The sequence below is a fragment of the Brassica rapa genome, chromosome A03 (assembly GCF_000309985.2).
Source record: "Brassica rapa cultivar Chiifu-401-42 chromosome A03, CAAS_Brap_v3.01, whole genome shotgun sequence".
Lineage (NCBI taxonomy): Eukaryota > Viridiplantae > Streptophyta > Magnoliopsida > Brassicales > Brassicaceae > Brassica > Brassica rapa.
In genome coordinates this window covers 35,581,005-35,599,396 of record NC_024797.2, presented here as the reverse complement: position 1 = coordinate 35,599,396, position 18,392 = coordinate 35,581,005, and the positions used below count along the sequence as shown (strand labels likewise).

At 39.9% G+C, this 18,392-nt stretch overlaps 1 pseudogene; it reads left to right on the top strand.

Annotated features, from left to right (window-relative positions):
• Positions 1-13,606: 13,606 nt before the first annotated feature.
• Positions 13,607-18,188, top strand: LOC103849686 (annotated as a pseudogene).
• Positions 18,189-18,392: the final 204 nt, after the last annotated feature.

Genomic DNA, 18,392 nt, shown 5'->3' with positions numbered 1-18,392 from the left:
CCTCGTGGCATCAGTTTACTATTTCTTGTTTCTTTTATCTTATTCAAAGTATGACAATGCGGGAATCAAAATGAAAAAATCTGTGATGGAACAAAAACATGTTGAACCAGTGATGGTAAATAGGAGACTGCAACTTAAAGTGGTTGCTACAATTTTTTAACCACTCATGGAATCCGATAAGAGATCTGGCTAAAAATATTGGCAAAACCATAGTGTATTGTTTATACGAAAACAGTGGATGCCCATGTTAACATGAAGTGCTAAATAAGGAGTGTTAACTTGGTGAACAGTAACTCGATGAACAGTAACTCGGTGAACAATAATTGCGTGAACAGTAACTTCAAATATTTTGGATGCCCTAGAAAGCTAAACCTACTAATAATTTTGTACCGCCATTGTAAAGATTAAAGAAATTACTTTTCCTCATTTTTTTTCTCTCTATTGAAATCTTTTATCTCTCTCTATTGTTCTTGCAAGTTCTTCACTTAAACTCTCATAATTCTATAAACTCTCACATGGTATCAGAGCATCTAAGCTCTTGAGACCTTATTCTCGTCATCCCTTTCTATTACTTCCACAAATCTTGTGTAGTTCACTCTGATCCTTCATTTTTTTTTTACTTTCGTTCATCACTTGATACTAGTTGTTCGAGAATGAAAAACTCAAAGGTGGTGATTCCAGTTATTCTCAAGGGAGATAACTATCTCTTGTGGTCAAGATTGGTCAAGACTGCTTTGGGAGGAAGAGGACTCTGGTCATATGTGACAGATGTCAAACCTTCAATGAAAACCAGCCTAGGAGAGGATGGTGAAAACGTGATGCTGGCTGGTGATGGAAAATGGGATCAAGAGGATCTCATGGTGTTGTCCATCATTCAAAGTAGCCTTAAGGCATCAATTCTGAAAGCTTACTCCTACTGTGAAACTTCCAAAGAGTTGTGGAACACTCTTCAAAAAGTGTATAGCAAGATTTCAAATCTGAGCAGAATGTGTGAAGTTAAGAGAGCAATCAACACGCTCCAGCAAGAAGACAAATATTTCAATAAGCATTTTGGCAAATTAAGGGCTTTCTGGACTTAGTTGGAGTTATTGAGGCCGTGTACTGTTGAGCCTAGTGTACTGAATGAGAGGCGTGAGCAAGACAAGGTCTTTGCTCTGCTTCTTACTCTAAACTCATGTTACAATAACCTAATAATGCACATGTTAAGGGCATATAAGTTACCAACCTTAGAAGAAGTGTGTACTCAAATACAGAGGGAGCAAGGTTCAATGGGTCTCTTTGGAGGCAACGGAGAACTGGTGTTAGCAAATCAAGCTGAGGGTGTTGCATACAAGGGCACCTACAAACCTGAAGACAAGAAGATATGGATTTGTGATCATTGCAAGAAGAAGGGTCATGGCAAAGACAAGTGCTGGATACTACACCCTCACCTCAAGCCTCAGAAGTTCAGAACATCATACAACTCAAGATGAAACCATCAAGAGATCTGACCTTGATGCTCTCATCAAAGCCCTCAAGGAAAAATCTGGTAACAATTTTGGTATCTCTTTATATGCTTCAACTAGTGATATGGATGTGAATGCCGTAACTAGTTCTAGATTGACAAAACCTTCAGTGACAGGCTTAGGAGCTAGTCACCATATGATCAGTGATCTAAATTTGATTAGTAACATAGTCTCTGATTTAGGAAATGTCATGATAGCTAGTGGAGAAAGAGTATCAATTAAATGAGTAGGTGATCTTAGGTATCAAATTTGTTATCTGTTAAAAGATCAACTACTGATTTAAATTGCCATGTTACCTTTACACCTAATGATGTCTACGTTCAGGATATTTAGTCTAGTAGGTTGCTTGGCAAAGGTGTAACCAAGGGAGACTTGTACTTAGTTGAAGACACCAAGCTTGCATCTGATTTATCTGTTGCTTTAAATTTTATTTCTGATTTCCCTAAAGCAGTAATGTGGCATGCTAGACTAGGTCATCCTCATTCTCGTGCCTTAAACATTATGTTTCCCAGTATTTCTTTTAGAAATGATTGTGAGGCTTGTATCTTAGGAAAACATTGCAAGTCGGCATTTCTTAAATCTACTACAATCTATAAAATTTGCTTTGATATAGTGCATTATGATGTGTGGACTGCTCCATGTGTATCTAGGGAACATCATAAATTTTTTGTGACATTCATAGATGAGAAATCAATATACACTTGGATCACACTGCTGCAATCAAAGGATATGGTATTAGAAGCATTTATGAATTTTCAAAACTACGTCACTAACCATTATCATGCCAAAATAAAAATATTTAGATCATATAATGGAGGAGAATGCACCAGCAGTGCATTCAAACAACACTTAGCAAAGCATGGGATGATCCACCAAACCAGTTTCCCATACACCCCCACAACAAAATGGCGTGGCTGAGAGAAAGAACAGACACCTCATGGAGGTTGCAAGTAGCATGATGTTCAATACAAATGTACCAAAGAGGTTCTGGGAGATGCATGTGGGAACCGAAATTCGCACTGTCGATTTCCGTTTAAATAAAGAAACTAGGAAAACCCTAATTTCCCAGAGGACCCGGATATATGCTAATTACCACACGTCAAGCAATCAGAACACGAGAATAACAACGATAAAATATATAAGAAATCGAAAAGAGAGCAAAGAAGATCTTATTCCGAATTTGCGTATGAGCGTTTACAACAAGGTATAAGCCTGAGCTCGAGAGCTGTCGGCGAGATTCCTAGTTCTAGCAACCCTAAGACGGCTAAACCTAATTGAGTCGCAGCTCGAAATAACAAAAACGGAAAAATGCCTAAATTGCTCTAAGTGCTAAGTTTGCTATGAAAAATCCTCTCCCCACGCTCCTCGCCTAGGACTCCTTATATACTAGCTCCAAGGTCGGTTTACGCTTTTACTCTTCTGCCCTTAAGCCGTCATAGCATAAAAATGGAGATATTCCATTTTTCCCGATCTTCACAATTATCTTCAAAACTTCCGTATTTATCCGCGGAAACTTGACATTTATCCTTCCTTGTGGACCAAGCGTAAACCGTGTTGTGGTTTCGGGCTTTTGGTTAAGAAATCATAGGATGGGCCTCGAGTCGTGTTTTAGGTCCCTTTGGGCCGTCTTCCGACTCGAATCGTTTACTACGATTTCTTTCGATAAGGAACGAACTTTCCGCGGTATTAATCCGCAAAGTTTGATCGATGATTTAGAATAACGGAAAAACTAGACTGATCTCGCTACGGGCTTCGGGAGATAGCATTGAAGGTTTGACGAGAGTGCATGGACTGGTGTTGTCTCGACGTTTCGGAAGAGTAAAAACTTCGTATTGGTTATTTTTTTACGAAAATTATATTTTTTTTTTTACTATCTTTTTCGGAAATGCGATTTTCGAGGGTTTTTGGGTGATAATTCCGTCGTGACCATTTTTGACCCCAACATATTAGGAACATGCATCGTAGGGTCCTAGCGTGTGGTTAGGCATGTTTGTCAAGTTAGGCGTGTTGGATGGAATAAATATCCGAAAGTCCGAGCTTGAATAGTAAATTCTCATTCCTATAAGAAAAGAGGTAACTTCTTCACACTTTTTTTCACTTTCTTGTTTTCTCAAAGATTTTTCCTTAAGAGAACATTCCTTCTTTCTCTCTATCCCTTCCTTCCATTTTTTCCAAAGAGGAGTGTAAAATGTCGAGTAAGAAAAAGATTGCGAGGAAAGGGTCTTCGTCCGCAAGTGCTCATGAAGAGCTCCTCGTTCCAAAGATAGAGTTCGTGCCTCACTCGGTAGATCCTGCCGAGAATGAGGCATGGTGGGTTGCGCATTACGGTTCGATCACTCCTCCCAAAGAGAAGCCGTTCCCGGTCCTGACCCATCGTGCAGTTGAGGAAGGAGCACCAAGCAGGAGTACTTACGAGTTCCTCGAGATCATGCGGTCGTTCTACCGTATTCCAAGCACGGTGGAGTTTCGGGTTTCTCGTCGAGGGGAAAGCGCTGATAACCCCCCGGAGGATTATTTCACTTGCTACAAAGCGTACGTAGTGCGTTGTCGCTTGTGGTTCCCGATTCCCGGGATCATCGTCCGACTGTTTGAGCGTTTCGAGGTGGCAACCAGCCAGTTGAATCCCCTTGCCGTTCAGCACCTTGTTGGAATCCTTATCTTGAGCTACGAGCATGGTCTCTCCCTTTCCGTTGATCACTTTGATGCGCTTTTGAGGCTACAGCTCGTCAAGGACAAGGAGAAGTATAGGCTGGTCCCTCGGAGCTTCATGTCGGTGGTTAAGAGATTCATCTCTAACTTCAACTCGTGGAAGAAATTTTTCTTCTTTATTCGTATAGACGCTGCGTCTATCGAAGAGAATTGTATCCCACTGCTCCGGAGGTTGACAAATGATCGTACCGTCATCACCCCGCTGGCCCCATTCCCCGAGGATATCATTGAAGTGAGGGACCTTCTTAGGAATGGTCCGTTTTTCTGGACTTCTTTCACGCCGAAACGAGTTCGGAAGGCGCTAAGGTTTGTGTGTCCCGATCCTGTGGAAGCGGGGAACGACTCCGAGCCCAATGATCAGAGTCCCGACGCCGCCCCTGCTGCTGCGACGGGGTGGAACTCCTCAAAGGGGAAGGATATCGATCTTGGCGACATAGAGTTTTCGATGGACGATTCTATGCTTCCGGGATGGGATCCAGACCTTGCTTATGGCGACGGAAGCGGTTCTAGCGAGGTTCCTATTCCGGACTTCGACGATTTCTTCGCTGGTTTACCCTCGGGCTGCGATGCTCCTCCACCAACGAATGAAACAGGAAGGCCGAAGGTTGTCGCGGAAGGGTCTCGTATTATCAACGGGGTATGATTTTCTTGAAAATTTTTGGGATTGCTTAGGTGTTTTTTTTTTTTTTGCTTACAACGCGTTAATTGGTTTCGCAGGGCCTTAACTTGCTTGCCTCGGCCATCGAAGCAAGCCATAGGGAAGCTATAGTCTATCGTTTCAAAGCGGAGAAAGCGGAGCGAGATCTCGCTCGCGTGCAAGGCGAGGTGTCGGAGCGAGAACCGCAACTTACTCGTGATCATGCGCGGGCCATCCATAAAGCGAAAAGGAAGGGCAAAAGGGTAGGTTAGAAGAGCGGTGCTTGCCTCGGCCATCGAATACGGAAACCTCAAGGATGCCTTTACCTCGGTTGGCGATTTCCGTGAGTGCCGCGGTTCAGTCGGAAGTCTTTGGAGAACGCAAGCCGATGACTATGTGTTCGAGAAGGAAATGAGCTTGATGAAGAGCGGCATGAACGAACGTGCCCACGCTGAGGCGCTCATTCCTTCGATCGACGAGAGGATCCAAGGGTTCTGGGATTCCATCCCGGTTTCCCCTGATACCGAAGAGGTTCCGACCGGGGTTCCTGATGATGGCGAGGAAGTGGACCGTCCTGCGGATGCGTTCGGTGCTTCGTTGTCCGGGGAATTTGACTTTGGGCCATGAGAGGCGGAGTGATTGCTGAGAGGAAGATGCTTGTCTTTCCATTCTATATTTGTGGCCGAATGTGGCCTTTATTTCGAGAGATTGTATGGGCCTGTTTTGGCCATTTTTATTGCTTATCGGGACTGGCCGTTGGTGGCTTTGAATCCCTTACCGCTTTACGCGGCTTTTATATATATGATGGATGTTTCATTTTGAATTTTCCCTGAGTAGGTTAGAAGTAAATATGAGTTGTCATCTCATATTTAATTCCGATGAGCCGTTCAATCTGTTGGTTCGTTCGTGATTTTCATAGAAAATTACTTATCTTTACGATCTTCGGGAACATTGAGATGTGAACGGAGAGACATGGTTTAGGAACTCGTATCTTTTAGATATCATGTCTTGAGATGTTTGAGACCAGAGCGTTGGGTTTAAGGCAAGACCTAGGTTTACTTTCGGTTAAGGTTTGTGCGGTGACTAGCCGGCTATTGTTTTTCCTGTTGTGATTTTTTCCTGACTCGTTCCGATTTAAAGTCCGCGATAGGTTCTCAGCTTATATTACTTGTATGGTACGAATCGAGCATCTTCTCAGAGGCAATTTTTAAGCCAGCTGGGAGTGCTAAACCAAAATTTCGGATTTTTGTTGTAGCGCGCTTTCGTCCTTGTGTTGGACGTTTTGAAGATCAAAAGAGTGATCGAATTGCGTCTGTTTAAGACGGCTGGCGTGTACGTCGGGGCCAATCGACAAACTGGGTGCAAGGTTTTGGTGGTCGCGTTCGGATTTATCTTCGAATTTTAACTTTGCGACGTCTCGCAGTTGTTTCGAGGATTATACGTGTATCTTTGAGTGTTTGAAAGATGATAATTTTACGATTTTGGGCCGGATGAGACCGCACACCAGAGTCTTAACGTTTCCAGGCATGTCCGGAAAGTTTTTGCGTTTAACTGAAGCGTAAACGTTTTTTGATAAAAAGGAGCAACGTAGATTGTAGTAAAAGTTTTTGAAGTTTCTAAAAACTCGATTACAATAATGAAGATTTTTCTAAATGGGAATATACGAGTATACGCACCCACTCCCCCCCCTTTTTTAGAGACAGGGATAGCTGAACTCGTCTTTTGACGAGCTGCCTACGTACCCCTTTCGAGGATCAAGCCATCTCGTAGTTCTGTTTCATACCGCGAGCGTTTTTACTCGGCGGTAGACGTCGCGCTGTCCGCCTTGACCGTGTTGACCGTGGCTGGGTCAACACTATTTTCCGGATGTTCCAGTTGAGTTGTAGCGTCGGCTTCGGACTCGTGTCGAGTTTCGACGTCCGATGCGTTTGCGTCGGCAGACGATTTTAATTCGTCTTTCCTTGGGGCGTTTTTGGCCGAAGATTGATCCATCTTCGTGCGTTTTCGATTCGCAGTTACAAAAGTCGTGACTTGCCTTAACTTGTGCTCTGCGAGGAAGCATAGCCGCGACTGTTTTTGGAATCCCCAGATAGCCGCGACTCCGCTTGGGGTCGGAATTGCTTGCATGGCATTGAGCCATGGAGTTCCCATGATCACGTTGTAGATAGCAGGATGATTGACAACCGCGAACTCGACGATTTTCGTGATCTCCTTGGCCATGACTGGCAACTGGATTGATAAAAGAGTCATTGATACTTCGCCTGAAAAACCCGTGAGCGGTTTTGGCGTCAGAATTACCTCTCCGAGTTCGATGCTCATCCGTTTGAGAGTGTCGCAGAAGATTACGTTGACCGTGCTTCCCGTGTCGACGAGTACCCTTTCGACTTCTAAGTCTCGTATGACGAGATCTATGACGAGCAGATCGCAGTGAGGTTGATCGATGCCGCCGGCTTCCTCCATTGTGAAGGTGATCGAGCAATTTTGGCCATCTCGGGGAGGAGACCATGTAGGCCAATTTGCACTTGACTCTGCCTTTTGTTGTTAAGCCTTGATTGCCGACAGAGTATCGCTGCAGTATTGTGATCCTCCGATGATCATGTTGACTCTCGACGATTGTTATCATTCCCCTTGTCGTCCGGCCTCCTACCGCGTTTATCCCCAGGCTGGTTTCGTTGAGGGGATTTTTCAGCGGGAGGATTTCTGTCCGTCTTTGGAGGGCGATTAGAGTCGAGGATGAGATCCTTGACGCTGGTTACTTTCGAGAGCTCTCCAGCGAGTAGCTTCGCGGCCAGCCTTGCTCCCAAGACTTTGCAGTTGGTCTTGGATTGTCCTCGGGACTGGTGGAACTCGCAGAAGGTGTTTTCGTCATACCCTTGATTGCGGGTCCACGTGTTGCCTGTGGTTCGGCCTTGATCCGAATTAATCGCATAATTATGCGCCCCTTGGAGATCTTCCCCCTCTTGATGGACGTACTTGTCGTTACGAGAGTTCTTCTTTCTCGCTTTCGGATCCACGTCCTTCGAGGATGGTCTTGCCGCATTATGTTTTTGCGATAAGACTTTAGTTTCTTCCTCGACTATGATGTAGTCCGTTGCTTTGTGGAGGGCGTCCTGGATCGTTCGCGGTTTGTCGAGGGTTATCCACTTTCTGAATTTCGACTTGTACCAGAGCGTTTTTCTCAGCTCGTCAATGGCCACTTTGTCGCTTATCCCACTGAACCTGGACATTATCAGCTTGAACTGGCTGATAAACTCGCGGAGGGGTTCGTCTTCCCTCTGGGAAAGACTCCAGAGATCGACTTCAGAAGTTTCTCTGTTTATGAACACAGAGTATTGTTTGAGAAATTCCGATGCGAGCTGTCGGAAACTCCCGATGGTGTTGCGATGGAGGCGTGCGAACCATTCGAGCGCCGCTCCTTCCAGATTTTCGACGAACAGGCGGCAGTAGCCGGCATCTTTTTCGCCGTTCTTCAGTCTCGCTCTTCCCATCGCGATGTGGAAAGCCTGAAGGTGTGCTTTTGGATCGGCCGTACCATCGTACTTCGGTACTTTGATTTTTCCCGGTTCGGATATCCTCATATCCGAAATGCGACTGGTAAATGGGGTCTTCCGAGCTCCTTCCAGCAGTCGATCGATTTCGGGGGCAGCACTAGTATCATGATGGATTTGAGACTTTACGGCTCTCACTTCTGCTGCAGTCTTGGTGATGTAGTCGCGAAGATCGCGGATATCCGACGTCTCGTCAGTAGATTTCCGAGCCTGTCGGCGTTTACTGCGAGCAAGCTCGGTTTGCTTTTCAGCCAGCTCTTCTTGTTCGTTCCAATAGACAATTTCCTCTTCTTCCGTCATTGGTTTGTCGAACGGAGAGCGGCTTCTGGTCCTTCTTGGATGTCTGTCGACGTCCTCGTCGGTGTCGTTGGAGACATCGCTAGGATCCAGGTCAATGCGTTCGGCTTCGCTATCCTCCGAATCCTTTGCATGAGACGAAGGACTTTCAGGGTTCCCCTTTTCGATGGGAGATTTCTCGCTAGGGTTTTGACCCGAACGTCGTTCCCGCGCGACTCCAGATTTGTCAAGTGGGGTAGCGAAGTCGAGCCTCTTCCCGCGAATTTTGGTGGTTCCGCGGGGACGGATTGCTCGAGTCCTTGCCGTTAAGGTTTCAACCTGTTGGGTCAAGGTACTCACGAGCTTATCCTGTTCTTCCGACCTTTTCTCATAGGTGGCGAACATCTTTTTAAACTCCTCGAGCGTCGCGGCGTTGGCTGGTGCGTTGGCCGCGGATACGTCCGCTGCTGGAGTGTGGAGATTGGTGCCGCTGCCTTCGTTAAGAGGAGTCTGCACGCTATCCGCGTCGTTAGTTGACATGTAGCGTGGTGTGGCTTTTGCGGGTTAGATTGATCTGTATCCCCCTCCTTCTAGCGCCAAACTGTGGGAACCGAAATTCGCACTGTCGATTTCCGTTTAAATAAGGAAACTAGAAAAACCCTAATTTCCCAGAGGATCCGGATATCTCCTAATTACCACACGTCAAGCAATCAGAACACGAGAATAACAACGATAAAATATATAAGAAATCGAAAGAGAGCTGTCGGCGAGATTCCTAGTTCTAGCAACCCTAAGACGGCTAAACCTAATTGAGTCGCAGCTCGAAATAACAAAAACGGAAAAATGCCTAAATTGCTCTAAGTGCTAAGTTTGCTATGAAAAATCCTCTTCCCACGCTCCTCGCCTAGGACTCCTTATATACTAGCTCCAATGTCGGTTTACGCTTTTACTCTTCTGCCCTTAAGCCGTCATAGCATAAAAATGGAGATATTTCATTTTTCCCGATCTTCACAATTATCTTCAAAACTTCCGTATTTATCCGCGGAAACTTGACATTTATCCTTCCTTGTTGACCAAGCGTAAACCGTCCTGTGGTTTACGGGCTTTTGGTTAAGAAATCGTAGGATGGGCCTCGAGTCGTGTTTTAGGTCCCTTTGGGCCGTCTTCCGACTCGAATCGTTTACTACGATTTCTTTCGATAAGGAACAAACTTTCCGCGGTATTAATCCACAAAGTTTGATTGATGATTTAGAATAGCGGAAAAACTAGACTGAGCTCGCTACGGTCTTCGGGAGATAGCATTAAAGGTTTGACGAGAGTGCATGGACTGGTGTCGTCTCGACGTTTCAGAAGAGCTCGGTCGCTACGTAGCGACCGAGCGGGACAAGCGCTTGGTCGCTACGTAGCGACCGAGCTTTGGCTCGAGCTCGGTCGCTAAGCTCGTCTCAGACTTGGTTGCTACGTAGCGACCAGACAGCGTGTATGTGCGGTAGTTACGCAATGACCGAGCTTGGTTCATTTGCTTTGAGTCTTCAAAGATACTTCTTCGTAAAAACTTTGTATTGGTTATTTTTTTACGAAAATTATATTTTTCTTTTTACTATCTTTTTCGGAAATGCGATTTCCGAGGGTTTTCGGGTGATAATTCAGTCGTGACCGTTTTTGACCCCAACAATGCAGGGATGACAGCTTGTTACTTGATCAACAAGATATCCACCAGAATCTTTCGTGATCAATTTCCAAATGAGGTACTGAATAAGAACCGCCATTCTATAGATCATTTGTGTGTGTTTGGGTGTATGTGTTTTGTTTTGGTTACAGCTGAGCAGAGAAACAAATTGGAACCTAAAAGTACAAGGGTTATAAGTGTTATTCCCCAGAGACTAGGAGAGTCTCAATCCCTAGGGATGTTAAGTTTGTAGAATACATAGGCTATTATGATGAAAAGAGTTGGGATGAGCTAAAGAATTTTTTCCAATCAGCCTCAGATAGAGCAAACAACCTCATAATCATCTTGGAAAGACGTGGAATCAGTCAACCTAAAGAGAGTGAGAAAACCATGGGATATTCTACTCCTCGAGAAGCGGAAGAAGTTGTAATAGCAGTCCATCATGAGCATGAGTGGGGGGGGGGATTCCAGTGTCCACAATTCAGCAGTCCACGATTCAACTGTCCACGATTCGACCGTTCATGATCCAGCTCTCCATGATTCAGCTGTCCACGGTCCAGTTGACCACGATTAAGCTATTCATGATTTAGCTGTCCACAATTCGACTATCCACGATTCAGCTGTCCAAGATTCGACTGTCCACGATTCGGCTGTCCATGGTTTGACTGTCCACGGTCCAGTTGTCCACAATTTGGCTATCCATGATTCAGCTGTCCAAGATTCACTTGTCCATGATCAAGATGGAATGCAAGAAAAAGTACAACCATTAAGAAGAAGTACAAGGGTGAAGAAATCATCCCAGTATGTAAACACCAAAGTGTACTTCAACAACAATGCAGTTGCTCACCCTATACAAGCTACATGCTCATTGGCACATTACCCTCAAGAACACGTTGTATTTATTGGTGAACTGGATCAAGAGTATATCCCAAGATCATATGAAGAATCAATAGAGCATGAAGAGTGGAGAGAATCTGTTGGAAATAAAACCAATGTTATGATAGTTAATGATACTTAGTATGAGTTTAAACTTAAGGGCAAAAAGGCAGTGACACATATGTGGATATTCACCATTAAGTACCTAGCTAATGGGGAAGTAGAAGGCCGCAAGAAAAGACTTGTAGCAAGAGAGTTTACTCAGACATATGGAGAAGACTATCATGATACATTTGCTCTAGCTGCCAAGCTTCACACCATAAGGATTGTGTTATCATTGGCAGTCAACTTGGAATGGGATATATGGCAGATGGATGTCAAGAATACATTCCTTCAAAGAGAATTGGAAGATATGGTTTACATGAGACCACCTCCAGGTCTGGAACATCATGTCAAACCAGGAAATGTGCTTAGATTAAAGAAAGCAATATATGGGTTGAAACAATCACCAAGAGCTTGGTATCATAAGTTAAGTACAACTCTCAATGGAAGAGGGTTCATCAAGTCTGAAGCTGATCACACTCTATTCACCCTCACCAGTCAACAAGGCATTGCGTTCATCCTTATATATGTAGACGACACCATCAATACATGAACATGACAAGGAAGGTATCATCTTAACCAAAGTGTTTCTTAAATTTTCCTTTGATATTAAAGACTTGGTGAGCTAAAGTACTTTCGTTTTCAAACATAATTTTCGTTTGAGGAATAACAACGATAAAAATAAGGAATCGAAAAAGAGAGCAAAGAAGATCTTATTCCGATTTTTTTTTGATATTAAAATTTTTTTTTAAAATAGTTTCAAACATAATTTTCGTTTTTTAAAAAGAAATTTGAAAACAAAATAAAAAAAAAATTCAAAAAACTATAAAAAGGTTCGAATTGAAAAAGTATAATTCGAAAACATAAAAAAAATTTACTTTTTTTATTTTTTTTATTTTTTAATTTTTTAATTTTTATTTTTTTTATTTAAATAATGATTTATTATATATATAAATAAAAAGGGCATAAGAGTTTTTTGCCACTTAATGAAGAAGGTATTTTCGAAAATGTCTCTTTAGTAGTGGTAAAAATGAAAAGTGGTACCATGAAAGTGGCAAACATGTAATTTCCCCTTATTAAAGTAGAAATACTTTAAGCTTTTGTTTGGCAACATAGATAACAGTTAAAAAATAGTGTTCTTTGGAAACATAGATAGTAGTAAGTTAGAAAAAGTAATGGGCTTATGCCATTAAACAAAATTGAAAGTCCATTACATTATATTAAAAAGTAATGAGTTTATGTTACTTGATATACATATTCAAATCAAAATAATAATTTAAAATTGCTTTAAATTAAAAATTCATTCAAAAATATACATATATTCAAAATTTGATTTTTACTAACATATTTTCCAATAACCATTATAAAAATGTTTTCAAAATATATAAGAAAAATAAAATACAAAGCCCAATTTCAAACATCAACTTAAATTATGGTTTTTATATTTCACATTGAAATTTAAAAATTTAATATATGTGATTATTTATATGATTGTACGTATAAAATATTATTATTTATAAGAAAACTTATTTGATGGTACATATAAAATATGATTAATTATATGATAATACATATTTTGTAACAATATATATATATATCTTATTAAAGTAGAAGTACTTTAAGCTTTTGTTTGTCAACATAGATAGCAGTTAAAAAAATAGTGTTGTTTGGAAACATAGATAATAGTAGTAAGTTAGGAAAAAAGTAATGCGTTTATGCTAATAAACAAAATTGAAAGTCAATTACATTATATTAAAAAGTAATGAGTTTATGTTACTTCATATACATATTCAAATCAAAATAATAATTTAAAATTGATTTATATCAAAAATTCATTCAAAAATGTTCATATATTCATAATTTGATTTTTATTAACATATTTTCCAATAACCATTATAAAAATGTTTTCAATATATATAAGAAAAATACAATACAAATCTCAATTTCAAACATTAACTTAAATTATGGTTTTTTATATTTCACATTGAAATTTAAAATTTTAATATATGTGATTATTTATATGATTGTACGTATAAAATATTATTAATTATAAGAAAACTTATTTGATGGTACATATAAAATATTATTAATTATATGATAATACATATTTTGTAACCTATGATGACATATATATGATATATAATAGTGATTAGGGGTGGGCGTTCGGGTTCGTTTTCGGGTCTTTTTGGGATTTCGTGTTCGGTTTAGATCTTTGAGGATTTGGTTCAGATTTGGATAACCAATTTAAATTGGGTTGGTTTAAATATTTGGATAGGGAACTAATAATTATTTAAGTATTTTTGAAGTATTGAGTATATTTTAACTATTTTAGATATTTATGTTTGATTACTTGTATATATTTTCAAGTATTTAAACGAACTTAAAAGTATCATATATATTCTGGATGTTTTTATATATATTAAATCTAAAAATAATTAATATATAAGTATATAAATCTATTTAGGATACCCAAAATACTTTGGTTCAGATCGGATTCTGTTTCAGCTCTTCAAATACCAAAATTTTGAATAATTCGGATATTTAATCAATTTCGGTTCGAATTTGGTACTAATTATTCGGATTGGGATCGGTTCGATTCTTCGAATTCGAGTTTTTGCCCAACCCTAAAAAGTGACATAATAAACAAATAGTATCATACTTTTTTAAAAATACACTCGCGCGGGCTTGCTGGTCAAAATCTATTTACTATTAATAATCAAAAACAATACAAAAGACAGCTTTGCAGGTAAAAAATAGTCCAAGTTCTTCCTCCTTTCCATGTTTAAACAGCTCATTTAGATCTCTCCTAGATAACTCGTTCTTCATTATTATCCTCATCCCTCTCTAATAAAATCTCACTCTTCTTCTCTTTCTCCACCCCCATCGCCAATTTCGTTTTCTTCTGACTCCTCTCTACGCCGATCTTCTTTGGATGGAAGGATGTGCCGATGGAACCGTCCACGTTGGCGGTCTAAACGCCAAGCCTGGACGCGGATTTGAATTGGAGTCCGATTCCGCGGTTTCGTCTCCGGTGACGCGTCAGAAAGCAGCTGCCGCGAAGCAGTTCATCGAGAATCATTACAAGAATTACTTGCAAGGCTTGCAGGAACGTATGGAGAGGTTTGTAGCTTCAATTTTTCATGAGTTGTATCGGATCAGAACTAGGCTGACTTTTGCTTGACTTTGAGATTGATTCTATTGAATGTTAGCTTCCACATACGCAGAGAGTTTCAGAGGAAAGTGCAAGAAGCCTAGCTACCTGTTGAGGCACAGGACGAGCACATGAGACTTCAGGGACGTAATATTGGGATTGATGACTTTGAGCTATTGACTGTTATTGGCAAAGGTGCCTTTGGTGAGGTACATTTAACATAAAAAGATATCAATGTGATCTACTCTACAAATTGACATGTTTATTCACGAAATTAACTCTCAATGATTATTTCTAATCTGTGGAAACTGTATCTCAGATTAGATTATGCCGATTGAGATCTACTGGTGAAGTTTACGCCATGAAGAAATTGAAAATAACTGACATGCTTAGCCGTGGATAGGTACCTACTCTGTTCTCTTTATTCAACGTCCATTCAAGTGAAAAGGGGAACTGTAACATGTTTATAGAGTAGTAGCTAGTGCAAATGCACGACATGAGCTTGAGAACAGAGTTCCTATTCATGGGATTGCTTCAGTTTTGCAAGTTTATTATTTAATTATTCAGCTTGCATTCTAGTGAAATGGAGAACTATAATAAATTGATGCAAGACAGGAGCTTGATAATAAAGTTCCCTATCATTGGATTGCTTCAGTTTCAATTTTTCGAGTTTGTTTTTTTCTTCTTCTTGACTGGTTTTGCCGTCATTTTTTTTCCTTCTCTATAGGTTGAGCATGTAAGGTCTGAGAGGAACTTACTTGCAGAGGTTGACAGCCGTTGCATTGTAGAGCTATTCTACTCTTTTCAAGATTCTGAATGTTTGTATCTTATCATGGAGTACTTGCCTCGAGGTGACATCATGACTTTACTCATGAGAGAAGACATTCTCGCGGAAGATGTTGCCCGCTTTTATATTGCTGAGAGCATTCTTGCTATTCATTCAATCCATCAACACAACTATGTTCACAGGTATAGTTACCTTTGATGTCGGGTTTTCTTTAATGCCTAGTGATTTTGTGTGTTGGGGAGATCTTTATCAATTATAGATGGTTCTTGATTTGAATTTGTTTCTTCTTGCGTGTAGGGACATTAAACCTGATAATTTGATATTAGACAAAAGCGGGAATTTGAAGCTTTCAGATTTTGGCTTGTGTAAGCCACTAGATGATAAGTATTCTTCACTGCTATTAGAAGATGAAGAAATGCTTTCTCAGGAAGCCGAGAGCCAGTCAGGAAAAGCAGACTCTGACAAAGCCCCCTGGCAAATGCCTAAAGAGCAGTCGATGCAGTGGAAGCGCAATCGCCGCGCATTGGTATCTATGCTTGTTCCCTAATTGAATCACATAGTTTTACTCATTTTTACTAACCTATGAAATCAACATTAATATTTCATTTTTATAGGCTTATTCAACTGTCGGAACTCTTGATTACATGGCTCCAGAAGTACTACTAAAGAAAGGATATGGAATGGAATGTGACTGGTGGTCTCTCGGAGCAATTCTCTATGAAATGTTAGTTGGGTATCCCCCATTCTGTTCTGATGACCCCTGTATATCATGCCACAAGGTAGGTGTATATATACCAGGTTAGTCATGCATTTTTATTGTCTTTAGTAAAAATATTTATGCTTACTTATAAAGATCTGTACTTACTTCCTCAGGTAATTAATTGGAGGGTTTGCTTGAAATTCCCTGAGGAACCGAAAATATCAGATGAAGCGAGGGACTTGATTTGTCGCTTGCTATGTGATGTTGACTCAAGGTTGGGAACCAGAGGTGCTGAGGAGATAAAGGTGAGACTTCTGACAAACGATATGTAAATTATGCATTTTGTTTTCCTTGCTTTTCAGCCTTGGGATCAGTGAAATTCGATTTTGTTCTTGTTTCAGACTCATCTGTGGTTCAATGGCACCCAATGGGACAAACTGTATGAAATGGAGGCAGCTTACAGACCAACTGTTGATGGAGAACCAGACACACAAAATTTTGAGAAGTTCCCTGAAGTAAGTTAGATTGAATCTTAAATGCTTGTTATGACATTTGCTGGCATGGATTAGTTGGTGAACCATAAACTTGTTTAAAGCTCCTAAAACAAACGTAAAGATACGTCTGGTGTCCTCATTAAGTTTTTTTTTTATATATATAAATCTTGTAGGTTGAAGGATCGGTATTTGAAACACCACAAGTTGGTCCTTGGAGAGAGGTGACGCACTCCACTTAATTCATGTTGTATAATCTATGTTGCAAATTGATGATGGTTAAATTGTAACACCATAGCGTAGAAGAAGAAAAAACTGTCAATGGACATCACAAGATCAATGGAAAATACAGGTGACTCTTCGTTATTCCTATATTGAGCATGTGATTCCTTATAACTTGGTCTTAAGCTGAGAGTTTCCTATTGAGAGAAGGTCGAATAGTTGATATACATCTAAGTTTAAGCCGTGACATTGAAATGTAGGTACGGACATGAAACCAAATGGATCAGGAGATGCCCCATCGTTGATATCATTGTTAGGTATGTAACGGAATTGTCAAACCACCATAGTCTCCATATGTATCTATCTTCAGGTCGGATTAATATGGAAGAAGCTGAAGGTGGTGTGTTAAACCAAAAGACATAGACAAATACAAAAAAAAGAAATGTTGATTCTTTTAATCTCTGTTTGCAAGTTTTTTTCTTTTAATCATTTTGGCAGAGGCAAATGGAGGTGACGGTAGTTTTCGAACCATATGGTTCATTAAACTACTATTTGCTTTATTTTCATTTTCTTTTTTCTTGTAACATATTTGTTTTCTTATTCTATATGAGAAACTGTAAAGGATGGAAGACCCATTTTCTGGGGTACTGATAGAAGTTATCCAATTGAAAGCATAGAAATGAAGCTTTGCTTTTCTGCCAATACTTTTCCAAATTTACTCGGTTTTAATCGTTTTCGTTTTATGGGTTCTTTAACTTGATGCAAGATCCGGTTTAGAGAAAACAGGGACATGGTGTCGTAAGCTGGATGTTTGATTTTAGTTTCAAAGGACTAAAAATTGAATAATCAGTAGTACTATTAATTAATATAATAACCATGCTAGTAGTAATCAAATACTAGAATTAGTTGACTACAAAAAAGAAAAAGAATTAGTAGTGAATATGACATGAAACTCAATCGGCTCTTATGAATGTTTATATAGTTAAATTTCAATTTTTTTTGTAAAAGTTGACCAAAAGAAAAAACCAAATTTTAAAAGAACATTTTACCTTGAATAGTAAACACAAAACACACATTTTTCATGTGGGCCTGTCTAACGTACTTTTATGTACTACACATTATTATATTTTTATTTTATTTTCTTTTGAACTAAAATTACATACATAAAAGTGAAGTGATTAAAAACATCTTTCCAGTACCGCCCAATAAAACATGTGGTTAGCCTTAAACATTCAATACTTATGGCTCTGAATGATAATAGTTGATTGAGCAGTGCGGGATGAGCATATTATATATTGAGTTTGGTTAAAGTGTAGTTTTATTAACTGCAGAATATTAGCGGTTACAAAAAGTAAAACCTGGTACATAGTAAAATATGAACGGTAACAAAAACGAAATAATAGTACAACGGTAAAAATATTATAAGTGGTGCGGAATACAAATCAATTTAAATATATTTTAATATAATAAAATAAAATTCTTCTTATGACATAACATAGACAAAGATAATATCAAGAATTGAAATTTTTCCATAATATATTTGCAATATTATACCTTATTCGAGACATATATTCTACGTCTACTGCATTTGTAGCATATGATGTTTCTGTGTCATCTGAATCGTTCTCCAAGTCTGTGTTGATTATTCATGTCTTTTTCATTATTCCAGCAAAACTCATTATTTCAGCAAAACCTGCATCTGCAAAATTTGAAATATTC